This window comes from Geotrypetes seraphini, chromosome 9, assembly GCF_902459505.1.
Source record: "Geotrypetes seraphini chromosome 9, aGeoSer1.1, whole genome shotgun sequence".
Classification (NCBI taxonomy): domain Eukaryota; kingdom Metazoa; phylum Chordata; class Amphibia; order Gymnophiona; family Dermophiidae; genus Geotrypetes; species Geotrypetes seraphini.
The window spans coordinates 105,135,808-105,163,069 of NC_047092.1; positions in this window are offsets into that span (position 1 = coordinate 105,135,808).

Genomic DNA, 27,262 nt, shown 5'->3' on the forward strand with positions numbered 1-27,262 from the left:
TTCTGTCTGCTGTTTCCATTGCTGCCTGCTTGCATGTCTTACTATGCATGTCTTCTGTGTCTGCTGTGGCTGTCCTTTGCGCCTGCTGTGTCCATCTGTGTCTTCCTGACTGTGTGTCCTCCGCGCCTACTGTGTCCTCTGTGTCTGCCTGGCTGTGTGTTTTCAGCGCCTGCTGTCCTCTGTGTCTGCCTGGCTGTGTGTCCTCTGCGCCTGTTGTGTCCTCCTGCTCTCTTTTAGCGGTGTGTGGTTGTGTGTCATCTATGCATGCTATCTGCCTAGTTGTGTGCCCTCTGTGTCTGCTGTGGGCTCTTTCTGCTCTTTGACGGTGGCTCATCCCTTCTCAAGACCCTTCGCAAATGCGCTCTCGCTTGGGCGAGCGCCTTTAATGCTCTTCTTAGACGTGCGCCAGATGGCTGAGCGCTGTTGGCCCCTCCCTTTTTAAGGGGGAGCTTCAGTGGTTGACGTCGGGGGTGGGCGGAGCTAACTCTCGCTGATTCCACTCTCGGTCTCATTCACCTGCCTTTTGGCTTCTCTCTCCCTCTGCTGCTTCTCCTGCTCTGAAGCCCTTTGAGAGAAATCAGATGTGAACTGAAATGTCATGATTATTCATGGAAGGATCAATCAAGGTTTGAAATTGTGACTGATAAGAAAAGGTTTCATAATGTAGACATCAAATCACCACACCTTGCTTAAATGACATTCATCAAGGACATCAGTGTTAAGGGACTATAATTGGCAATAAACTTCATAATAAGGACATTACATTAGCTTACAATATTTGGTTCCATCACTACAAATAAAGTAGTTCCTTATTCAGACATCCTAAAATACTGTTCTTATACTCAAGTACATTTAAAGATATTATAGGATTTCATCCTGACAAGAGCTTACTGCACCTAGGGAAACAAGTTAAAACGCTTCACTTCAAGAAACACTTGTTCCTGTGTTCTAAGACAGCTGTAGCCAGTAAAGATTTGATCACTCTGGATATCTTTAAGTTGTCCCCAATCAACTTCTCAGGATTATGAGGTGGTATCTGTAGTAGAAGCCATGGTCCCATCTCTTATCAGACAGTGGTATCTTCATTCTCTTCACTGTACTGGTAGGAAAGAATCTCTTGAAGTGAGTGAAAATAAGGACAGATAAAATTCCAGACAGGATGAAAATGCATACAATTTTCTTAGCATTGCATTCAATAAACTACATAAATACTTTCAATTAGCATATTATTGTCTTATAATTTCATAGGCTTAGTAATAAATTTCAATAATAAGCAAAGCATTACTTAATTGTTGGGGAAAAGATAAAACTTGAAAATAAAGAAATAAGTCCTTAGGTGTAAGAAAGTAAACTTTAAAGTTTTAAAGTTCAGTCTCATAAAATTTCTTCTGCAAGTGTAGTCCAGTAATCTGGCAGCAACGGTCATTCAGTTTCCCTCTGGTGGCCAATGAAGAAAGAGTCCCGAGAAAGTCATAAATTATGTGGATTCATGTTGGCATTAATATTCCAATATGGGCTTTCAGTGAAGACTCACTAAGGCGCTTTTCTCTGCAACTTGTTCTTCTATATTGAAGGTGCCACACCCCTCTTGATACACTATAAATAAAAGGACTTCAACAAATGTTAAATGAAGGTTCTGTTTAAAAACAGTAAATCAGTTGAAACATTTAGGAATGGAATATGTGTCTCAGATTTGTTTCAGGCACAGTGCATTCAGTCTTACATCACTTCTAGCAAGCTTCATTATGGTTACTTTTTCCTCTGTTAGTGCCCCTGTTAACCATTATAGCAGTGTAATTCCTTAAAAATAAACTCCACTTTTTCAATAGGTTTTCTTTTTTTTTCCTGTTGCTAAGCTTTATATCTTACACAGTTTATTTCTTTTTCTTCATAATTATATGCAATATACAGGGTATAAAGTTTCGATTCCTTAGTGTGTTATCAGAAATAAAATTCTTTATAATTATTGTCTATCCTGAAAGTGCATTTTATAATTCACAGAAACCACCCTATGAAGACACCTTTACATATACTTTTTTTTTTTTTCAATTATCTTTATTAACAATTGCAAAGGGAACATACAACCAGGAGCAGAGTAAGCATAAAAACAGATCAGCCAGAAAAACAGCACTTGAAAACTATAACAGCAAAAAGTGCATCGTACAAGAACCCAATGAGAGTATACCCATCACAATTGACATTTTGAAATATCAAATCCCCCAATTAAACCCACTCATACCTCAATCAACCTGCATCTTTTTCCTGATTAAACATGTTGTTCTTAAGCTATATGTGACTTGGCCCTTCACGGATTGGCGAGTGAGGCTCTAGCCACCCCACTGGGCAGACTTGTACAATGGTAGCTAATAATTGAAATATTTTCTCTTTACAAACACAAACAGATCTTATCGTTTTACTCAGCAACTTTAACCCTTGACTTCAATAGGTGAGACAAAACCTCCTATGTATTAATTTCCTTTTAAAGATTTTCTGTCATTGTAACTGTATACATCACACACTTCTCAGAAAAGCAACATCCTGTTGTAACAGTACAACCCATTTTAAATGTACTGCTAGTTCTTTAAAAGTTTTCATTATTTCAGAATGTCTTAACTACTATAATTTCTTTATTGATCTTAGGTAATCTAATTTCTCACTGCTTCAGTTTTAATAACTTTGGAACTATGCACAAGCCAAACAACTTTTATATTTTACTTTAGGGTGTGTAAAAATGAGAAACATTGTGACATATAAACAAGTTATGCACACCAAAACTTCAGCACGGCTTTACCTTCAACCAAAAGAGAAAGAAAGCACTAAAGTTAGAAAGATCACAATGTAATTTTTTTGTGTTCAAAAGTTTTATTGGTATTTAAAAACAAAATACAAACAGAGAAGAAACATGAACAAAAAACAGCATCAACAATAGGTATAATACAAAAGAGCAATGTCTGGACAGTACATTATAATACCAAAAACAATGGTATGCATATCAGAGGAATAGGCATGACAGGAGAAAATATGCATCATGTAGAGCCGGGGTGCCCAATACATTGATCGCGATCGACCGGTCGCTCGGGAAGGCAATGCGAGTCGATCACGGAACCCATCCCGGGTTCCGTGATAGACTCATGTTGCCGTCCCATTCAACCAGCTGATCAGCCTTCCTCTCTCCGAGGTTCCCCACCGGTCATCACTTCATGCTCGCTGCGTCCTTCCTTGCCCGACTGCCAGAACTCGGCTTCCTCACGCGCCTTTGTCCCGGCGCGCTTTTGACCTGACACCCTTGCTTTCTCCCGTAGAAAATCTTTGATAGACTGGGGGGGGATGATGTCACTTCCTTCGGGAGAAGGCGGGAGGGAGGTCTAGGGAAGTCACATCACTGGAGAGCTGAGCGCCGGCTGCCCCTGGCGGAATCAAGCCGCCAGACTGGAGAAAGGCGGTCGGGAGCAGGAGATGCTCTGCCCAAAAATACAAGAACTGCTGCTGCTCTGGCACCTTGAGCCTGAAAATGGGAAGTTGAGGAGGGGGGGGGGCTACGCATTTTTGTAAGTGCCCTGCTGAAAGGAGACTGGAACGGCTCTCATGGAAGGATTTATAGACTGGCTTTTTCTTTTCCTCGGCCCTGGGCGTCCGGAGATTTGGGCCTGCAGAAGCCTCGTGCTGATCAGCATTCCTCTCCCCGATGTCAATTCTGACATCGGAGAGGAGTTTCTGGGCCAGCCAATCCTGGCTGGCCCGGAACTTCCTCTCCCATATCAGAATTGAAGGGGAGCGGAACCCTGGTCAGCGTAAGGCTTCTGCAAGGAAAGCTTGGGGTGGTGGTGGCTTGGAGGCCTGTTTCCCGGTAGCGGTGGCAAACCTAGTGGCTTGCGGGAGGGCAGGGAGAAAGAAACAAAGGGGGCAGGCAGGGAGACAGAAAGAAGGGGGGACAGGGAGACAAAGAAAGAAGGGAAACAGAAAGAAAGAGGGAACAGGGAGACAGAAAGAAAGTAGGCATGGAGAGAGAGAAAGAAAGAATAGGAGGCAGGGAGAAAGAAAGAAGGGGGCAGGGAGAAAGAAAGAAAAAGTTGGGGGGAGAATGAGGTCTGGATGAGAGAAAGCATATGGGAGGCTGAAAGAAGGGAAGAAATATTGGATGCAGGAGTGGGCTGAAGTCAGAAGATGTCAGAAGAAGTGCAGCCAGAGTGAAGTGAGAAGAAAGTGCAACCAAAGACTCATGAAATCACCAGACAACAAAAGTAGGAAAAATGATTTTATTTTCAATTTAGTGATCAAAATGTGTCCATTTTGAGAATTTATATCTGCTGTCTATATTTTGCACTATGGTTCTCTTTTACTAAACCTCAATAGCGGTTTTTAGCTCAGAGAGCCTATGAGCGTCGAGAGCAACGTGGGGCATTCAGCGCAGCTCCCTGCACTAAAAACTGCTATGTGGTTTAGTAAAAAGGGAGGTGGTATATTTGTCTATTTTTGTATGGCTGTTATTGAGGCGACATTGCATAGAGTCATTTGCCTTGACCTCTTTGAAAAAAACCCGGAATATGAATTATAATTAACATTTTCTCTGCCTTTCAGTGTGCTTTGTGGGGTTTTTAAAAATTATTTTATTGTTGGTAGATCATTTTGACTTGGTCATTTTAAAAGTAGCTCGCAAGCCCAAAAAGTGTGGGCACCCCTGATGTAGAGAAATGCGGATAATCATTATAGTAATACTAGTCTTATAGCCCGTTACATTAACGGGTGCTAGAATATATGTGTGTGTGTCTGTCTTTATTTCTTTCTCTCTCTCTCCTTAGCTGCTTTCTTTCTGTCTTTCTTTTTCTTGGCTGTCCATCACCATCCCTTGGCTGCTCCCCCTGTCCATTCTCCCTTCTTTTTACCTCCCCTGTGTCCACCACCACCCCTTCACTGCTCTCCTTATGCAGCAGCAGCCCTTCTCCCTTTGTTTTACCTCCCCCCCTGTCCAGCATCACCTCTTTCCTTCTCCCCCTGTCCAACATAGGCCTCCGTTCCTTTTTCTTCACCCCCCCGTCCATCATCACCTCTTTCCTTCTCCCCCTGTCCAGCAGTAGGCATCCCTTCCTTTTTATCCCACCTCCTCCTCCTTCTTATCCCTATGATACACTTACCTTGCTCTGCTCCTGATCAGAGGTTCCCGACAGCCGCCCAGTTGCACCCATTGGAAAAGTTCCCTCTGCTGCATCCCGCACACCTCCTGATGAAACTCCCGCTGTCTTTCTTTCTTTCTGTCTGTCTCTGGCCCCCTTTGTCTGTCTGTCTTTCTGTGTATCTCCCTGCCCCTGTGTCTTTCTTCTTTTCTTTCTGTCTCCCTTCCTCCCTCTGTCTGTCTGTCCGAAGCAGCATTCCCTCCCCCCACACCAGTTCCCTGTGCACCTGCCCCTGTGTCTTTCTTCTTTTCTTTCTGTCTCCCTTCCTCCCTCTGTCTGTCTATCCAAAGCAGCATTCCCTCCCCCTCCATTTCCCTCCCCCCCACACCAGTTCCCTGTGCACCTGCCCCTTTCTTTTCTTTCCGTCTCTCTTCCTCCCTCTGTCTGTCTGTCCAAAGCAGCATTCCCTCCCCCTCCATTTCCCTCCCACCACACCAGTTCCCTGTGGAGCAGCATTAGCGTTTCCTCTACTCTCCTTTCCCTTCCCGCGGTCCCGAGTCCTTTGCCGCCCCCCTTCCCTTCCCGCGGGCCCGACTACTCATGGCGATTCAAGCAGCGTGTACAGCAGTCTTCACATGCTGCGTCAGGTCCTTCTACTGCCCTGATTTACTCTGGCACGTCCCTGATGACATCATCAGAGATGCGGCAGAGCAAATCAGGGCAGTAGAAGGGCCCGAAGCAGTGTGTGAAGACTGCTGCACACACTGCTTAAATCACCAGTCGGGCCCGCGGGAAGGGAAGGGGGGTGCGACAAAGGACTTGGGTCCCGGGCAGCGGAAAGTTGCTGGGCTCCTTGGTGGGGGCGCTGAGCGGCCACGATCCCTCTCCTCCCAGACCCCTCCCCCCCCCCCCCCTGCTGGAGGAACAGAGATCAGTGGCTAGCTGCGGTCCCGGCTTGTGGAGGCGATCGGTGGCTGGTAACATATAAGCGCGCATGCGCACTCCTGCGACCACAGACCTACTGATCACGGAAGCACGCATTCGCGGCTAGCCTTTTATTATATAGGATAAGTGTACAATAAATCAGCTATAGATATAGTGTTCATAAACAGAAATCAAGAAGTGGGTCCCATATCGCATGAAATTTGGTTAAGGATCCAAACCTTTCAGCATGCATACATTCATATTTAACAAGTGGGACAGTAGACAACCAAGCAGAATAAGTAGCAAGATGCAATGATTTCCAGTTGGAAAGAATTACCTTAAGAGCTATCAGTATAAGGGCATTTAGCTCGAATAACTGACAAAGCAACGCTGCCACTCTCCACCCTTAATTTAAATGGAGAGTAATTTAAATTGAAAGTAATAGGAACTAGACGTCATGACATCTTTTCAGTCATGGCACCTCTTACCTGGAATACTCTTCCTTTATATATTAGAGAAATTAAAGATCTTAATTTATTTAAAACTAATTTAAAAACATTTCTTTTCAAAACCTCATTTAATCTCTAAAAACAACCATTTTCTCACTCTTTTTCCAATCTCTAAGATCTAAAATCGGGTACTTCTCTATTAACCATACCCCAATCCAAGTGTTTTACCCCCCTACTACAACCTCTCTTTCTTCCCTATGGGAAACAACAATTTGTAACTTTAACCTCCTTTTGTTTTTTCCTAATGTATCTTAGTTCGTCCGTATTGTCAGTCTATCGCAGCCCCTTTTTTAATGTAGTATAATATATTTTAATGTTATATGTTAAATCATTTTTAATGTAATTCGCTTAGATTATAATAAGCGAAACATCAAATTCAAATAAACTTGAAACTTGAGAGGGTTGCATCACTTCTTTTATTACCTTTTCACCCTAATTACCATATTATACTAACATTTCTAATAAGAACGTGAAATTGCTTTTTTTAAATTAGAAACCAGTCGATTTCGCTATTAAGCCCCTCAGGGCTTAATGTATGCCAGTTATAAATAAATCGATGTTCCTTCTCTGTAAGTATTTGTGAAACGTCCCCTTTATAAGAGGGCAAATGTACCAACACAGTATACCTTAATTCCTCATTTAAATGACCCACCTCCCTCCAATGGGAAACCAGAGGGGCCGAAAGGCGGTTACATCTAATGTTATTTAAATGTTCTGCTATCCTAATTTTTATGGGGCGCTTAGTGTGGCCAAAATAGAATTTATCACAAGGACATTTTATGCCGCTGAGGAACAATCAGTATTTGTACATAATTTATACTTTTTTCCTCTGGTTATGGCAGGGAGAACAAGAAGCGCCATGTCTGCAATCAAGACCAACTGTCCGGTAACTGAGGGGACCCAGGGGGCGACCACGGTATGCGTGCACAAGGAGGAGGACCCAGGACTGTGGACAGAGGTCTCCATGCAGACTGAGATCATCCCCCTCCCCCCAGACAGAGGAGGTCAACCAGCTAGACGGAGACATCATGCAGGAACTTAGGAGTCTCAGGGAGGAGGTGAAACGCCTGAGAAGCATCCGAGAGGATGAGGTCTACATTGACGGAGTCATCCAGGAGCTGTCCCAAATCACCGATCTGGCCCAAGACATGTCCTCCCTCGAGACACCCAAATCACCAGCTTTGAAACCAACAATTGGGGTACAGGAGATGGCTGGAGACGCTGACTCCTGGCAGCTGGTGACCTCCTCCACGGGCAAACACCGGAGATCCCACCCCCCTCTTTCAATCTCTTCACCCTCTTCTTCTTTTTCTCACCAACAGGGCTGCTTTACATCTACCCCACAACTCACCCTGAGGAACAGATTCCAGATCCTACAGGTAGAAGATGTCGACAAGGAGCAGGAGGATGCCGACAAGGAGCAGGAGGTAGTCCAGCGCATGGCTCCAACTCAGGGGACAACTGATCGGCTCCCCCCAAAGAAGCGCAGAGTAATAGTCATTGGGGACTCTAAGCTGAGGGGCACTGAGGGACCAATCTGCAGACCGGATATGCAGTCAAGGGAGGTTTGCTGTCTGCCTGGAGCCAGGGTCCAAGATGTCACCACCTGTCTTGATAGGCTTCTCAAGCCCCAAGATCACTTCCCCATGGTCCTCATCCACATTGGCACAAACGACACTGCTAAGAACACCCCTTAGAACATAACTAGAGACTTTGAAGCCCTGGGTAAGAGGCTGAAGCAGACAGGAGCGCAGGTGGTCTTCTCCTCGATCCTCCCAGTTAGAGGCAAAGGAAGTGCCAGGGATGAGCGTATACTGAGGACTAACGAGTGGCTTCAAGGATGGTGCCAGGAAATGAACTTCGGATTCCTGAACCATGGAGAGGCGTTGCAAGGACTTCAGGGACCAGACGGACTCCATCTGACCAGCAGGGATAAGCACGTCTTTGGACACCGACTAGCCCGCCTGCTTCGTAGGGCTTTAAACTAGGTAAGTCGGGGGAGGGTACCCACTCAGATACAAGTGCAGTAAGGAACGATCCTGACGAGGTGAGTCGAAACTCTGATTCTAAGTCCAAAGTAAGTGCCCCCATTGCAAACAATTTTCTAGGAGTCACACTACCCCAGGTGGGAAACTCCCCACAGGGACTTAGCAATCACGGGGTATGGAGGGCTATGTATGTTAATGCACACAGTTTAGGCAATAAGATTCTAGAATTAGAGACCGAAATAATGAATGCCGACCTTGACGTGGTGGCAATATCCGAAACTTGGTTCACAGACTCTCATGGGTGGGATATGGCTATACCGGGATACAACTTATTTTGTCAGGACAGAGAGGGAAAGTCAGGGGGAGGGGTGGCACTATACATTAAAGAAGACATCAAAACTAGCAGAATCACAGATGTCAAGTACACCGGGGAATCCCTCTGGGTGAACCTGGCCAGAGGCAGGAAAAATGCCTGTATCTTGGTGTAGTATATAGACCTCCAAGACAACTGGAAGACAAAGACTCCGAATTAATTGAAGACATAAAGAATATCACTCTACGGGGAGACGCTGTTCTGCTAGGGGACTTCAACATACCTGACGCAGATTGGAACTCATACTCAGCAACAACCAGCGGCAGCAGGAGACTGTTAACATCCATAAAGGGAGCATGACTCAAACAAATGGTATTGGAACCCACTAGGGCCCAGGCGATCCTGGACCTGGTACTCACCAACGGGGATAGCGTCTCGAAGGTCTCGGTAGGAGATACGCTAGCCTCCAGCGACCAAACATGGTGTGGTTCTACCTCAGGAAAGGTTTCCTTAGATCAAACACGAAAACAAAAGTACTCAACTTCCGAGGCACTGACTTCGAACGCATGGGAGATTTCGTCCACCGGACACTGCAGAACCAAGCTACGACCAATGATGTGGAAGCTATGTGGTCATCCCTGAAATGTACCATACATGAAGCGACAAGCCTCTACAGGGGACATTGCTCCACTAGTGCACTGCGATACACAGGAAAGCAGAAGGGAGGTGGGACTGGAACCAATGAAGGAAACTCAAGAGAACAAGAGCACCCTAAGTACAAATAAAAAAGCCAAAAACAGAAAACTATTACTGTTGGGGGATTCCATCATCAGAGGCATTAACCTTGGAACACAGGGCGAGGAGACCAAAATAGTTAAATGTCTTCCAGGATCCTCAGCTACCAGGAGTTCCAGGCAAATACTGACTATAATTAAGGAAGAAACTAAGGATTTTAACACTGATGTTGTTATCCATCTGGGAACAAATGACCTGGCCAACAACTCCACACTTGCAGCACAGAAAGCTTTTCGGGAGCTTGGTGAGGGCGTGAAACCTTTTGTAAAGACTTTAGCTTTTTCTGAAATACTGCCTGCATATGGAAAAGGAGAGCAAAGAATGAAAAACACAGAGGACTTTAATAGATGGCTCAGAGCCTGGTGTCATCAAGAAGGCTTCAGGTACATAGGAGGATGGGGAAATACATGGAAGGACAAGAAGCTATATTGCACTGATGGGCTACATATTACTACAGCAGGAAAAAGAAACCTTGCAGAGAAATTTAGACAATATTTTTCTAGGCATTTAAACTAGAAGGTGGGGGTGGTGTATGTACGAAGGACAATTATAGAGACCACCCCCGGCAAAAGAAAAGATGTGATAGTAGTAAAGGCTGCAACATAAGCAATATCAGCAACTCATTTCTTAGTATTGCAACGGAAAGTGAAACGACACAAAAATCCATACGAAAAAGGAGATTATCGCTGAAAAATAGCTGGAAAGCAATGACCACAAATGCTCGCAGTCTAAGCAACAAAGTTCATGATCTGCAAGCCCTGATATTAGAGGCAGATCTAGATATTGTTGCTATCACAGAGACATGGTTCAGTGAATCACATGGATGGGATGCAAACATACCGGGATATAATCTTTTTAGGAAGGACAGAGATGGTCATAAAGATGGAGGAGTAGCTCTCTATGTAAAGATCAATATCCAAGCGACCGAAATGCAAGGGACCTGGGGAGAGGAAAAAGCGATATGGATTGCTCTGAAAAGAGAAGATGGAACTTCTATCTACGTGGGTGTAGTCTACAGACCTCCGACTCAATCGCAGCAAATTGATAAGGATCTGATTGTGGATATCCAAAAGTTTGGAAGGAAAGAGGAGGTTCTGCTGTTGGGAGATTTCAACCTGCCGGATGCGGACTGGAATATTCCGTCTGCGGAATTGGAAAGAAGTAGGGAGATTGTGGATGCCTTTCAAGAGGCTCTGCTCAGACAAATGGTGACGGAACCCACAAGGGAAAAAGCGATATTGGATCTGGTCCTCACAAATGGAGAGAGTATCTCTAATGTTCGAGTGGGTGCTCACCTGGGTAGTAGCGATCATCAAACGGTTTGGTTTGATATAACGGCTAAAGTGGAGAGCGGCCGCACGATACTTAAAGTCCTAGATTTCAAACGTACGGCCTTTAATGCAATGGGAAAGTACCTGAAGAAAGAGCTGTTAGGATGGGAGGACATAAGAGAAGTGGAAAGACAGTGTTCTAAGCTGAAAGGAGCTATAAAAATGGCTACGGACCTTTATGTGAAGAAAATCAATAAAAACAAGAGAAAAAGGAAGCCGATATGGTTCTCCAACCTAGTGGCTGAGAAAATAAAGGCGAAAGAGTTGGCGTTCATGAAATATAAAAAAACCCAAGAAGAGGAGAGCAGAAAGGACTACAGGGTGAAACTGAAAGAAGCCAAGAGAGAGATACGTTTGGCGAAGGCACAGGCGGAAGAACAAATGGCTAAAAATGTAAAAAAGGGAGATAAAAATTTTTTCAGATATATTAGAGAAAGGAGGAAGATAAAAAATGGAATTGCTAGGCTAAAAGATGCTGGGAACAAATATGTGGAGAGTGATGAGGAGAAAGCAAATGTGCTAAACAAATACTTCTGTTCTGTGTTCACAGAAGAAATTCCTGGAGAAGGACCGAGATTGTCTGGCAAAGTTACACGAGAAAATGGAGTAGATTTTGCGCCGTTCACGGAGGAGGGTGTTTATGAGCAACTTGAAAAACTGAAGGTGGACAAAGCGATGGGACCAGACGGGATCCATCCCAGGATACTAAGGGAACTCAGAGAGGTTCTGGCGAGTCCTATTAAAGACTTGTTCAACAAATCTCTGGAGACGGGAGTGATTCCTGGGGATTGGAGGAGAGCGGATGTGGTCCCTATTCATAAAAGTGGTCACAGGGATGAAGCAGGAAACTACAGGCCGGTGAGCCTCACTTCAGTTGTTGGAAAAATAATGGAAGTGTTGCTGAAAGAAAGGATAGTGTATTTCCTTGAATCTAATGGGTTACAGGATCCGAGGCAACATGGCTTTACAAAAGGTAAATCCTGCGAAACGAACCTGATTGAATTTTTTGATTGGGTGACCATAGAGCTGGATCGAGGACATATGCTAGATGTAATTTACTTGGATTTCAGCAAATCCTTTGATACAGTTCCTCATAGGAGGTTGTTGAACAAACTTGAAGGGCTGAAGTTAGGACCCAAAGTGGTGAACTGGGTCAGAAACTGGCTGTCGGACAGACGCCAGAGGGTGGTGGTTAATGGAAGTCGCTCGAAGGAAGGAAAGGTGACTAGTGGAGTCCCTCAGGGTTCGGTGCTGGGGCCAATCCTGTTCAATATGTATGTAAGTGACATTGCTGAAGGGTTAGAAGGAAAAGTGTGCCTTTTTGCAGATGATACCAAGATTTGTAACAGAGTAGACACCGAAGAGGGAGTGGAAAATATGAAAAAGGATCTGCAAAAGTTAGAGGAATGGTCTAATGCCTGGCAACTAAAATTCAATACAAAGAAATGCAGAGTAATGCATTTGGGGATTAATAATAGGAAGGAACCGTATATGCTGGGAGGAGAGAAGCTGATATGCACGGATGGGGAGAGGGACCTTGGGGTGATAGTGTCCGAAGATCTAAAGGCGAAAAAACAGTGTGACAAGGCAGTGGCTGCTGCCAGAAGGATTCTGGGCTGTATAAAGAGAGGCATAGTCAGTAGAAGGAAGAAGGTGTTGATGCCCCTGTACAGGTCATTGGTGAGGCCCCACTTGGAGTATTGTGTTCAGTTTTGGAGACCGTATCTGGCGAAAGACGTAAGAAGACTTGAGGCGGTCCAGAGGAGGGCGACGAAAATGATAGGAGGCTTGCGCCAGAAGACGTATGAGGAGAGACTGGAAGCCCTGAATATGTATACCCTAGAGGAAAGGAGAGACAGGGGAGATATGATTCAGACGTTCAAATACTTAAAGGGTATTAACGTAGAACAAAATCTTTTCCAGAGAAAGGAAAATGGTAAAACCAGAGGACATAATTTGAGGTTGAGGGGTGGTAGATTCAGGGGCAATGTTAGGAAATTCTACTTTACGGAGAGGGTGGTGGATGCCTGGAATGCGCTCCCGAGAGAGGTGGTGGAGAGTAAAACTGTGACTGAGTTCAAAGAAGCGTGGGATGAACACAGAAGATTTAGAATCAGAAAATAATATTAAAGATTGAACTAGGCCAGTTACTGGGCAGACTTGTACGGTCTGTGTCTGTGCATGGCCGTTTGGAGGAGGATGGGCAGGGGAGGGATTCAATGGCTGGGAGGGTGTAGATGGGCTGGAGTAAGTCTTAACAGAGATTTCGGCAGTTGGAACCCAAGCACAGTACCGGGTAAAGCTTTGGATTCTCGCCCAGAAATAGCTAAGAAGAAAAAAAAAAAAAATATTTAAATTGAATCAGGTTGGGCAGACTGGATGGATCATTCGGGTCTTTATCTGCCGTCATCTACTATGTTACTATGTTATTAAATCAGTACACAAACGGCGGAGAAACAACAAACCCCAATGGTACTCTGCAGAAATTTTGCACCTCGTCAAGGAGAAGAAAAAAGCATTTATTTCCTACAAACGAACGGAGACTAGGGAAGCCAAACTAGAACATAGGGCAAGGTCTGCAGCGGTCAAAACGGCAGTCAGGGAGGCCAAACTTCGAGTGGAAGAGACTCTGGCAAAGAACATGAAGAAAGGGGACAAATCCTTCTTCAGGTATATTAGTGATAGGAAAAAGAACACAGACAGGATAGTACGCCTTAGAAAACCAGATGGGAACTGCGCAGAATCAGATTCCGATAAAGCAGAACTACTGAATGAATACTTCTGCTCGGTCTTCACCTGCGAGGCACCGGGGCACGGTCCGCAGTTGCAGGCAAGGCCCAGCGTGGAAGAGCCGTTTCAGAATTTCGAGTTCACACCTGGCGACGTCTACTACGAACTGGCAAGACTCAAGGTGAACAAAGCCATGGGACCGGATAATCTACACCCCAGGGTGCTCAGTGAGCTGCATGATGTCCTGGCAGAACCGCTATCAGGACTCTTCAATCTCTCCCTAAGTTCGGGAGAGTCCCCATAGACTGGAAAACAGCTAACGTCGTTCCACTGCACAAAAAGGGTTGCAGGGCAGAGGCTGCAAACTACAGACCGGTGAGTCTCACATCAATAGTATGCAAACTCATGGAAACACTAATCAAACGTAAATTAGACGCAATCTTGGATGAGGAGAATCTACGGGATCCCAGTCAACACGGATTCACCAAGGGTAGGTCCTGCCAATCCAATCTCATCAGCTTCTTTGACTGGGTAACAAAACAGTTAGACTTGGGAGAATCCATGGACGTCGTATACCTAGACTTCAGCAAAGCTTTCGATAGTGTCCCGCATCGCAGGCTATTGAGCAAGATGAAATCAATGGGGCTGGGAGAAACACTAACTACATGGGTCAATGACTGGCTGAGTGGCAGAATTCAGAGGGTGGTAGTTAACGGTACCCTCTCTAAAACATCGGAGGTGACCAGTGGAGTACCACAGGGCTCAGTCTTGGGCCCGCTCCTTTTCAACATATTCATAAGTGACCTAACTCAGAGGCTTCAAGGTAAGGTAACATTATTCGCTGACGACGCCAAACTATGCAATATAGTGAGAGATGGCAATTCACCCGATAGTATGACACAGGACCTACATTTGTTGGAGCTTTGGTCCTCGACCTGGCAGCTGGGCTTCAACGCTAAGAAATGCAAGATCATGCACCTCAGCAGCAGAAATCCATGCAGAACTTACACCTTGAATGGTGAAACCTTAGCTAGAACTAAAACAGAACGAGACTTGGGAGTGATCATCAGTGCAGACATGAAAACTGCTGATCATGTGGAGAAGGCTTCATCTAAGGCAAGACAGTTGTTAGGTTGCATCCGCAGGAGTTTCGTCAGCCGGAAGCCTGAAGTCATAATGCCATTATACAGAACCATGGTGAGGCCTCATTTGGAATACTGTATGCAATTCTGGAGGCCACACTACCGAAAAGATGTGCTGAGAGTAGAGTCGGTGCAACGGATGGCCACCAGGATGGTCTCGGGGCTCAAGGATCTATTGTACGAGGAAAGGCTGAAAAATTTGCGGCTGTACTCACTCGAGGAACGTAGGGAGAGAGGAGACATGATCGAGACATTTAAGTATATTATCGGCTGTATCAAGATGGAAGAAAAGATTCTCTTTCTCAAAGGACCCTCAGCCACAAGAGGGCATCCGCTCAAACTCAGGGGCGGGAAATTTCATGGCGACACCAGGAAATATTTCTTCACCGAGAGAGTGGTTGATCCTTGGAACGAGCTCCTGGTGCAGGTGATCGAGGCAAACAGCGTGCAAGAATTTAAGAGCAAATGGGATGCCCATGTGGGATCCCTTAGAGGGTTAAGCCAAGGGAACCTGTCAACAGGAGTGGGATCCCTAAGATAGTAGACTTGGGGGTGAGTCAGTAGAGTGGGCAGACCTGATGGGCTATGGCCCTTATCTGCCGTCATCTTCTATGTTTCTATGTAAAACATATTGGCAATATACGCATCGGCCACAAGGTTTGTGGCCACTCCCCCTTTGTACACCGGCCCCTCTGGATTCATCAGGAATATCTCTGTTACGTAGTATCTCACCTACATTACGTCCTCGCTGAAAAGCAAATTTGGAGATTTCCACCAAATCAAGTATGATTCTTAATACTGACCAATGTTGCTTAATAATTTGGCATATTCTATAACTCTCCATAGTATAAGGTAATACACATACAGTGGGATTATTGTTTCGCTCCTTATTAGGTTGTAATAACCAATCCCTATGGCAAGTACTTGCCCGTTTCCAGGCTTTTCTAACCACCTTAGAGGGATAACATCTTTGTATGAACCGATGATACATTATTGCAGCTTGTTTCTGAAATTCATTCTCTTCCGAACAAATCCTTTTTAACCTGAGGAACTGGCCCACAGGAATGCCCTGACAGAGGGGTTTGGGATGGAAACTTTGAAATTGTTATAACGAATTCCTATCCGACATCTTACTATATAAAGTGGTTTTAATTTTACCCATATGCTTCATCACCAATAAATCCAAAAGAGATATCTTTTCATCACTGATGTTAAATGAAAACTTTATATTAGTATTGAACCTGTTCAGTTCATCCATAAATTGATGCAATAGGGCTTGAGACCCAGTCCAAAAAAATATCACATCGTCTATATAACATTTCCATAACAAAACCCCTCTGTACAGTGCCGATCTATATACATATTTCCTTTCAAACAGGGTCATATACAGACAAGCTATCGGCCCCTCTGGTTTCCCATTGGAGGGAGGTGGGTCATTTAAATGAGGAATTATGGTATACTGTGTTGGTACATTTGCCCTCTTATAAAGGGGACGTTTCACAAATACTTACAGAGAAGGAACATTGATTTATTTATAATTGGCATACATTAAGCCATGAGGGGCTTAACGAAATCGATTGATTTCTAATTTGAAAAAAGCAATTTCGCTTTCTTGTTAGAAATGTTAGTATAATATGGTAATTAGGGTGAAAGGTAATAACGGAAGTGATATAACCCTCTCCATTTAAATTAAGGGTGGAGAGTGGCAGCGTTGCTTTGTCAGTTATTCGAGCTAAATGCCTGCCATGTATGAGCAGTAAGGTTTGTTCCTGCCTTGGTAGCTGTGTAAGGTACATAAGAACATAAGAAATGCCTCTCTTACCCACAGCAGGAGCACACCAGCACTCTACGAGAGCGATGGAGGACCCAGGATCCCAGAGGTACTTTCCGGTATACTGTACAGAGTGCAATATGTACGACTACCTCCCCTTGGGAAGGCGGGAGTACATATGCAGTCGGTGTCAGGAGCTGGAAAGCCTGAGGATGGAGGTTGACAGATTGAGGGTCAGGGTCCAGGAACTGGAGGGACTGGAGGGACTGCGCACCACAGAGGAGACGAGTAGGTCGACCAAGGACACAGACAGAGCAGGCCCCATTGTGGAACAAGTGAGAGATCTCGAGAGATTCATCGAGGAGGCCTATAGGAAGGTGGAGGAACAGGACCAGCAGCTGATCAGACGGATGTCGGCAGACGAGACCCAGGATCCACAAGGCAACTCCGGGGAAGGACCTAGCGGAGGAACCATGCAAGAGGAGGAGACCGGGACTCACCGAGACCCCGAGGGAGAGACACCGCACTACACCGAGGACACGGACCTAAGACAGAGGAGGTTGCTGAGGAAAGGGAAGTCTGCTATTGTGGTGGGAGACTCGATCTTGAGAGAGGTAGATAGTCACGTAGCTGGAGGAAGGGAGGACCGGCTAGTGACTTGTCTCCCAGGGGCCAAGACACGAGACATCACTGATAGGATCGAGAGGATCCTGGACGGAGCAGAGACAGAGGAGACTGCGGTGATAATCCACGTCGGAACGAATGATGTGAGCCGGAAGAACTTCAGCATGGCCACACTGACTGACCAGTTCAGGGTCCTGGGACGAAAGCTGAAGCGGAGTACCCGGAGGATAGCATTCTCAGAGATCCTGCCTGTACCGAGAGCAGATGCAAAGAGGCAGGCAGACCTCCAGGCTGTGAATGCATGGTTGAGGAGATGGTGTCAGGAGGAGGACTTCCACTTTGTGAGGAACTGGACGTCCTTCTGGGGAAAGAGCAAGCTCTACCGGCGGGACGGCCTGCACCTGAGCACAGCGGGAACTAGACTACTGGCAGCCAATGTGAAGAAGGAGATCGAGAGGGCTTTAAACTGAGGAGAGGGGGAAAGCCGACAGCTGATCTGATGTTGACGCTTCGGGCAACAGTATCCAGAACAGATGCTGAACGGGCTGACTGCAAGGAGGAAGTAGAGGGACCGGTGGATCTTATGATCAGACAGCGAGGGAAACATCAGGTAAAGGGAGCTTGCTGGGAGGAGACTAAGGGGCATGGAGACACAGGGGGACTGGGTGGCACGAGGGCGAAAGTTGAGGGCAACATAGGGGTGCCACAAGGCGAGGGAGATCAAACAGAGGTTCAGGGGATGATAGCCCAGGAGGGGGCCGGTAGGGCTAGAAAACCCAGAGGAAAAGCGGGGAAGTGGGGTGGCGGGAATGTGGGGAAGCCGAAAGCTACGAGGGTAAAGGCTGAGGGCAAAGCAGAAGCACAGGGAACAGGAGAACTGCCCGAAATTCAAGGGGAGGCGGCCCAGGTAAATGCGGAGGTGGAGGAAAAACGACGGGACCTGTGGTGCTTATACGCAAATGCAAGAAGCCTCATGGCCAAGATGGGTGAGTTAGAAGTCGTGGCCAAGGGGGAGGACCTGGATGTAATTGGAATTACAGAAACCTGGTGGACAGAGGAGAATCAATGGGATGTGGCACTGCCGGGGTACAAGCTCTACAAGAGGGACAGGACCCACAAGAAGGGGGGAGGCATAGCACTATATATAAAGGACTCTATCTACTCGGTCAGGATGGATATGGCAACGAAGGCAGAGGGGCTGGAATCGCTATGGGTCAAATTGCCGGGAAACAAGGGTGCAGGCATAAAACTGGGGTTATACTATCGCCCACCTGGTATGCCAGAAGGAGTCGGAGACGACTTGGAAGCTGAACTGAGACAGGAATGCAGGACTGGAGGTGTAACAGTGATGGGGGACTTCAACTACCCGGGGATAGACTGGAATACGGGTCACTCCAACTGCACTAGGGAAACAGGATTTGTAGAAGCTGTGAGGGACTGCTTCATGGAGCAACTGGTTACGGAACCAACACGAGGGGGTGCTACTCTTGACCTCATCCTAAATGGATTGGGGGGGCCTGCAAGAGGGGTAGAAGTGGGAGGACCACTAGGCAATAGTGACCACAGCGCGATCAGATTCACATTAGAAAGGGGGACACCCATAGTAAGGAGGACCGCTACAACCGTGCTCAACTTCAGGAAAGGGAACTATGTTGCTATGAGGGAAATGGTAGGGAGGAAGCTCAGAAACATCTTTAGGATGGAGACTGTAGGAAGCGCCTGGACCCTATTCAGGGACACCCTGCAGGAAGCACAAAGAATGCACGTCCCCAGTTTCAGGAAAGGCTGCAAGAACAAGCGGTCAAAGGACCCGGTTTGGATGTCAGCTGAAGTAAAGAGGGCAATAAACGACAAAAAAGTATCCTTCCGGAGATGGAAAAAGGACCCAACGGAGGAAAATCACCAGGCGCACAGGAAATGCCAAAAGGAATGCCACCGGGAGGTTAGAAAAGCAAAGGGGAAATACGAAGAGGGGCTGGCCAGGGAGGCGAAAAACTTCAAGGCATTCTTCAGTTACGTTAAGGGGAAGCGACCAGCGAGAGAGGAGGTGGGGCCGTTGGACGATGGGGATAGGAAGGGAGTGATTAAGGAGGATAAAGAGGTAGCTGAGAGGTTGAACACGTTCTTCTCGTCGGTTTTCACGAGCGAAGACACATCTAATATACCGGACTCAGAGGAGCTCATGAATGGGGAACAGGCTGAAAAATTGGAACACATAGAGGTAAGTAAGGAGGATGTCCTCAAACAGATAGACAGGCTGAAATGCGGCAAATCACTGGGCCCGGACGGGATCCACCCAAGGGTTCTGAAGGAACTAAGACAAGAAATAGCGGGCACAATCCAGCATGTTTGCAACCTATCCCTGAAAACTGGTGAGGTACCAGAGGACTGGAAATTGGCGAATGTCACACCTATCTTCAAGAAGGGATCGAGGGGTGACCCCGGGAACTACAGGCCGGTGAGCCTGACTTCAATTATAGGGAAGATGGTGGAAGCTATGATCAAGGACGGCATTTGCGAGCACATCGAGAGGAATGGCCTACTGAGAACAAGCCAGCACGGATTCTGTAAGGGAAGGTTGTGCCTAACGAACCTTCTGTACTTCTTTGAGGGAATAAGCAGTCGGGTGGACAATGGGGAACCCATAGACATCATTTACCTCGATTTTCAAAAGGCTTTCGACAAGGTGCCACATGAAAGGCTGCTTAAGAAGCTGTGGAACCACGGGGTGGGAGGGGATGTGCACAGATGGATCAAGCACTGGTTGTCGGGTAGACTGCAGAGGGTCGGAGTAAAGGGTCAATATTCTGACTGGAGGGGAATCACAAGTGGTGTGCCACAGGGGTCGGTGCTGGGGCCGTTACTCTTTAACATATTTATCAATGATCTGGAAAAGGAGGCAAAGTGCGAGGTTATAAAATTTGCAGACGATACCAAACTGTGCTGCATAGTTAAGACCAGGGAGGAGTGTGAGGACCTACAAAGGGACCTGGACAAGCTGGAAGACTGGGCAAACAAATGGCAAATGCGCTTTAACGTGGACAAATGCAAGGTCATGCATATAGGGAAAAAGAACCCGTTATTCAAATACAAATTGGGGGGGTATTATTGGGAGACAGCAGACTTGAGAGAGACTTGGGTGTGCTGGTGGATGCATCAATGAAGCCATCTGCACAGTGTGCAGCAGCCTCGAAAAAAGCCAACAGGATGCTGGGCATCATAAAGAAGGGCATAACAACCAGAACACGGGAAGTCATCATGCCATTGTATCGAGCGATGGTGCGTCCACATCTGGAATACTGCGTTCAGTATTGGTCGCCGCACCTCAAGAAGGACATGGCGGTACTTGAGAGAGTCCAAAGGAGAGCAACGAAAATGGTAAAAGGGCTGGAACACTGCCCATACGCCGAGAGGTTGGATAGGCTGGGGCTTTTCTCTCTGGAGAAGAGGAGGCTCAGGGGAGATATGATAGAGACCTTTAAGATCATGAGGGGCATAGAGAGGGTGGATAGGGACAGATTCTTCAGACTGAAAGGGACAGCAAATACGAGGGGGCATTCGGAGAAACTGAAGGGAGATAGGTTCAAAACAAATGCAAGGAAGTTTTTTTTCACCCAAAGGGTCGTGGACACTTGGAATGCGCTACCGGAGGAAGTGATCAGGCAGAGTACGGTACAGGGGTTCAAACAGGGATTGGACGGATTCCTGAAGGATAAAGGGATCGTGGGATACTGAGGGAGGAGCTGGGATGTAACACAAGTATAGAAAGCTAATCAAGTAATGAGTATAGAAACCAAACCAGGTCGTGCATGTGCAAGACCGGAAGGTTAGGACTTCGATAGGAAGACAGGATTTAAATGAGAAACCAAGGTGGCAAGGGAGCCTCTTCTGGTGACACAGATAGGTCGTGACCAGTCTGGGCCGCCGCGGGAGCGGACTGCCGGGCAGGATGGACCTATGGTCTGACCCGGCAGAGGCACTGCTTATGTTCTTATGTTCTTATGCCTCTGCTGGGTCAGACCCGAGGTCCATCGTGCCCAGCAGTCCACTCACGCGGTGGCCCAACAGGTCCAGGACCTGTGCAGTAATCTTCTATTTATACCCCTCTATCCCCTTTTCCAGTAGGAATTGTCCAATCCTTTCTTGAACCCCAGTACCGTACTCTGCTCTATTACGTCCTCTGGAAGCGCATTCCAGGTGTCCACCATACGTTGGGTAAAAAAGAACTTCCTAGTATTCGTTTTGAATCTATCTCCTATCAACTTTTCCGAGTGCCCTCTTGTTCTTTTATTATTAGAAAGTTTGAAGAATCTGTCCCTCTTTACTCTCTCTATGCCCTTCATGATCCTATAAGTCTCTATCATATCTCCTCTAAGTCTCCTCTTCTCCAGGGAAAAGAGACCCAGCTTCTCCAATCTCTCAGAATATGACAGGTTTTCCATACCTTTTATCAGACGTTTCGCTCTCCTCTGAACCCTCTCGACTAACGCCATATCCTTCTTAAGGTACGGCAACCAATATTGGACGCAGTACTCCAAATGCGGGCGCTCCTTCGCCCGATACAACGGCAGGATAACTTCTTTCATTCTGGCTGTAATACCCTTTTTGATTATACCAAGCATTCTATTCGCTCTCTTAGCGGCCGCTGCACACTGTGCCGACGGCTTCATTGTCATGTCCACCATTACCCCCAAGTCCCTTTCCTGGGTACTCTTATTCAATAACATCCCTCCCATTGTATAGTTGTACCTCGAGTTTCTGCTCCCCACATGTAATACTTTACATTTCTCAATGTTGAACTTCATCTGCCATCTCGTCACCCTTTCACCTAGTTTGTTCAAGTCTCTTTGCAATTCTTCGCAGTCCTTTTTAGTCCGAGCTCTACTAAATAGTTTGGTGTCGTCCGCAAATTTTATTATCTCACACTTTGTCCCTGTTTCTAGATCATTTATGAATATATTAAATAGCAGCAGCCCGAGCACCAAGCCCTGCGGGACCCCACTTGTGACCCTTCTCCAGTCCGAGTTGTGGCCCTTCACTCATACCCTTTGTTTTCTACCCTCCAACCAGTTTCTGATCCATCTATGTACGTCTCCTTCCACCCCATGGTACTTCAGTTTCCGGAGTAGATGTTCATGGGGCACCTTGTCAAAGGCTTTTTGGAAATCTAGATATATGATGTCTATGGGACCTCCTTTGTCCATCCGTTTGATCCCTTTGAAGAAGTGCAGTAAGTAATTTGGTGGTTTGATATTTGAGAAGATGATAAGTTATTTAAATTAAGTTGAAGTAAAGTGTTTAAAAGAATGAAAGTATAAAGCATTATACACTGAATGTTTTTATTCTGATTTATTAGATAATCCCTTCCTGAGGAAGCACGTATATAGCAAAACTCGAGTCGAAGGGAGGACTTGTGTTTCTTGGCTTCCAGGAGCTATTTTAAAGAAAGCATGAGCACTTTATAACACTGTGCTGCCTGTCACGTGACCATCCTGTGTGACTTACCACCAGAAAAGATAAGTCTTAAAAGATATTAGTCACAACAGATTATTTTGTTATATGTATGGTGGTATAAGACATAAAATGGTGCTAGGATGGTCTGATGGCAACCAGTGTTTTGTTTCATACACTTAAACACTGAAGGTTGTGGGTTTGAGCACTATTTATAAGAATATTTTAATGAAAGATATAAAATGTATAATATTGTGACATATTTGTAGTTATTTAGTATATTATCACAATTACAGAATATTATTGTCCCCTAGTAGAAAAAACAATAATATTAATAGACATAAGTATTACATCCATAATAGCAGATGTGGGACAAATATTAATGAAGATAAATATCAGAGATAGACGTCAGAATATAAGTCATACATCCACTAGTGCTATATAGAAGAAACAACACAGATGAATGAGGTCAAAGAGAGAAGACTAGAGTTATACTGAACACGCATCCGCAGCAGGAGAAAAACAGTATACACATAATACAGAAAACAGTACAAGTTCAGCCATTCCAATAGTATTGCAAGCCTAACTTCATAAAAAGAAAGGGGCAGGAGTTGCATAGCAATGGAATATAAGGGCAGAATAATGAGAAACAGTCCATACAATGCTGAAGAACAAAGTGTGAGGAAGAAAAGATGGGATAGAAAGACCACAAGGGCGATCAGCAGCCAAAACAGAGCTGGCAAAAGCACAGATTGATGGTAAGAAAAGGATTAAGATAAGCTGTTCATAGGGAAAAGTAAAGCCTCAGTAATATGGATGAAGTGAACACAGCCTCCATCACAGTGGTTACTATACAGTATTGGAATTTACAGTGAAATAGTAGACTGATAGAGAAGTAATAAACATAAGATGGAAGCTCCTTAGGTCTGCAAAGTATAATGTAATCCTGAGGAATGCAAAGCCAGACATATTGCAAGTGAAAGAACAACAATATGTGTATTTAGACAGTAGATAAGCAACTAGCTATATAAACTGGTGATAAACTATCACAGCAATCATTATAAATAAATATAATTGTGACTAATGTTATATAGACTCTTAGGTAACGCTAACAGCAGTGAGCGCTGAATCAAGGGATAAAAACAGGAGGATGTGGCAGCACAGGTACATCGGAAAATGAAGAAAGATTCCTGGAGGAAGCCTCAGGTTTTATCAATGGTACTCAGGGCGTGTTTCTCTAAGAAGTCAGCCAGTTCCATTGGGTTGGAAAAGTTTTTAGTGATGTTATGTGTGACCCTTAGGGAAGCTGGATAAAACATGCCATATTTGGCTCCAATAGATTTTAGCTTGGGGCGATATTCCAGTAGAAGTTTCCTTCGTTTAGCAGTCACCTTAGATAAATCAGGTGCAATCAGAATGGAGGTGCCTTCAAATTTTAATGGGAATTTCAGTTTGACCTGTCACATAACCTCCATGACTTGTGCATAACGCAGCAGGTGTACCACTATGGGCCGTGGGTATTTGGCATTAATATCCTGCTTGATGGGCTCTGTCAATCTCGAAGTTGTGTTGGAAGGTCACATCGAGAAGTTTGGGTATCATACCCTGGACGAAGGTGATCACATCACGACCCTCAGGTACCCCAAGTATGCGAAAGTTACGCCGTGAGCAGTTCTGGGCGTCCTCATGTTCCAATTCAAGGATCGCTATCTTTTTGATTTGGTGCTGGAGCGTTTTAACATTCATAGAGTTAGTCTCAACTCTTTGTTCCGTGATATCCACCCTTGATCGAAAAACCGCCATCTCGGTTTTCAAAGATATTAGATCTGTCATCATTTCATCAGTGTTTTCTTTTGTGGTATGCAGCAATTCCCGGAGAGAGCAGAGTTCCGCCATGACCACATGTAGGGCCTGTGTTTCATAGTCCAATTTACCAGATGTAGATTTCTGTGGAGATACCCGTTCTATGCTTTTCCGTTTGTTGGTTTTCCTAGTAGCTATATTCACAAATGTTTTAGAATGGTTTTTAAAGAATTCCAAATGCAATGAACAGTTAGATTAGAAACTTTCAGAAATTTGCTAGCGGAACTTAGCCACTAAGCAGCCATGTCTCGTAGTATTCTCTAGCGCCCCCCATCACAATATAATTTTAAATTTGGCATCTTTACTGGATATCAACCAAATCTAGAAATATGAGGATAAACAAATCCATTAATATGAGGGATAGAACTATACTATGTGTCACTTAAATTTTTAATTTAATTCTGTTTCCAAATGCCCTTTAATATTTCTTAAACACAGAGCAAATGGTCCCCAAGATTAAAACTGAGGGATAACATTGTTTAAGATAAAGGATAAAATTCTCTATTCATTTTCCACAGCTGCAGTCAGGGAAAATGAACATAAGGGAAAATTATAACAATATGTATCATAAATTTGGTAAAATTACATCATAGTTATAGTCACTTATTCCACAATATTCAATATAACTTATGTGATTTTATGATGTGAGAGAAATCAAGAAATTTCTAAAATTACTCCAAGCAGGTTTAAACAAAGAACAAAAGCACTTTGGCACCTCTGCTCTAAATAAATGCAAAGATCAATGCTCTAAATAAATGCAAAGATCAAAACAGATTAGAAATAGTACTGGCAACATTTGCTTCAAAACCTATAGAGCTGAAACAAGTCTCAAAAGTTGCCTGTGTTATCTAATTAAGAAAACTGTGAATATAACAGCCAGCTTTGTTGTACATTGCAGATTACTTCAGTAAACTGTCCTTAAATCATACTTAGAAAAGCATCTTTGTAGTGGTGAAGTCATGCAGCTTCTTTATAGACACAGGGAAATACATTTAAGGCACAAACCTGTCAGACAGTTCCTGAAATATAATTAGTACACAAGAAATGAACCCTTCACTTCCCCCCCCACCAAAGAAAACTTATCTTTAAGTTCTCCTAAGAAAGTGAATTAAGCCAACATAAAACAATAGAATATGTAAAACCACAGAAAACCTGGGTATTAATCGCATTGTAAGGTTAAGCATTTAGAATTTCAACATTCTTTATTAAAGCCATTGTCAGTAATGTGATCTTGTCCCATTTCCTGTCCTGAACACCAGGAAACAAGCGCATAGATTCAATTGTAGTTTCTGAACTACAGCTGAAATCACAGGATCGGAACACATTTCAAATTAACATTTAAGCCAACATTATTCAACCCCAGAATATTCCAGATCATTAATAACCATCAGGCATAACTCATTCATTCATGAGCTCCAAGCATACACATACATACATAACCATGCCCATATTCTGAATTCTGACATACCATTTAGCTACAGCAAAGACAGGAAATATCACTGAACATTGAAGTTAGATTTTTTCTTTTTTCCTAAGCAAAGCAAGACATTAGCAACTTTCATGCAGCACTAAGGAAAGGCAGAATACAAACAGGAAATAGCAGAAGCAAAGACGGGAGACAGCATTTCTAAAAGCTTAAAAGTCAGAGGGAATTTTTCTTTTGCTAAGCTCATGAGCTATCTGCCTGTGGATGGAACTTAATTTTTTAGAATCCAATAAGATTCTTTTTTAACCAGGCAATATTACTTCTGGCCAGGATCATGCAATATTTCTTTTTCTTGTATTACCTACATAAGTTTTTTTATTTTTCTGAGGAAGCATTTTCAATTTTTTTTTTTTAATTATTTTGTGTGTCCTCTTTGGAGGTTTTTTTTCTGTGTACAACATTCTACAAAATATACTGCTTACCCTTCATGAAGCCTTCTCCGGAGGTAATCAGGACTTGCGGCAGTTGAGCAATCTCTCTTCGCCACAACCTCTTGCACTCACATGCCCTTTTCATCCTTATTTTAGAGCACCTTGCCAAATCAGCTCCAAAATCTTCCAACCTCTGGAGTGAATTACTGCACACAATGTGGCTAGCACACAAGTGTGTCCAGTCAATTCAATGTCCAGGGAGGGACGAATCCCTTCACATGGTGGGTGTCACCACATGTTCAAGTAGGCTGGAAGACTTGAACATCAAGGCCAAAAGAATTGCCAGAATGGATTCTCTCTCCCACATGACTGGGCTAGAGACTCCGTTCTGTAAATTCAATTAACAGACGAGGAAAAGCCATGTAATAATTAAATATGTTTTATTGACAGAGCTCCCATTGTCTGGAAAGAGCAAGCCCTCAGAATTTCAGTGTTCTTCAAAGAGAGAAAACAAGGGGCTCATAATAAAAAAAAAATCTAAATAGATACTTGGATGATCAAAAAGCCTGATCGTCCAAGTACCATAGATGTATCTAAAACCAGCATAGGCCTTTCCCCTGCCTCTAAACGCATAGAGCGAAAAGAGGCGTTTTTAGAGGAGGGGAAAGGGCGGGAGGTGGACTGACCTAGACATAGGCGTACAACAGGTATAACCAAAAGTTTAGGCAGGTTGCCTAGTCGACACTTATACGTTTTGACTTAGACCAAGTCAAAACAGGTATAAGTGCTGAAAAAGAGGCCGCTGAGCTGATTGCTGCAGCTCATTAGCCCCAGCAACCTGCCCACCGCCTAC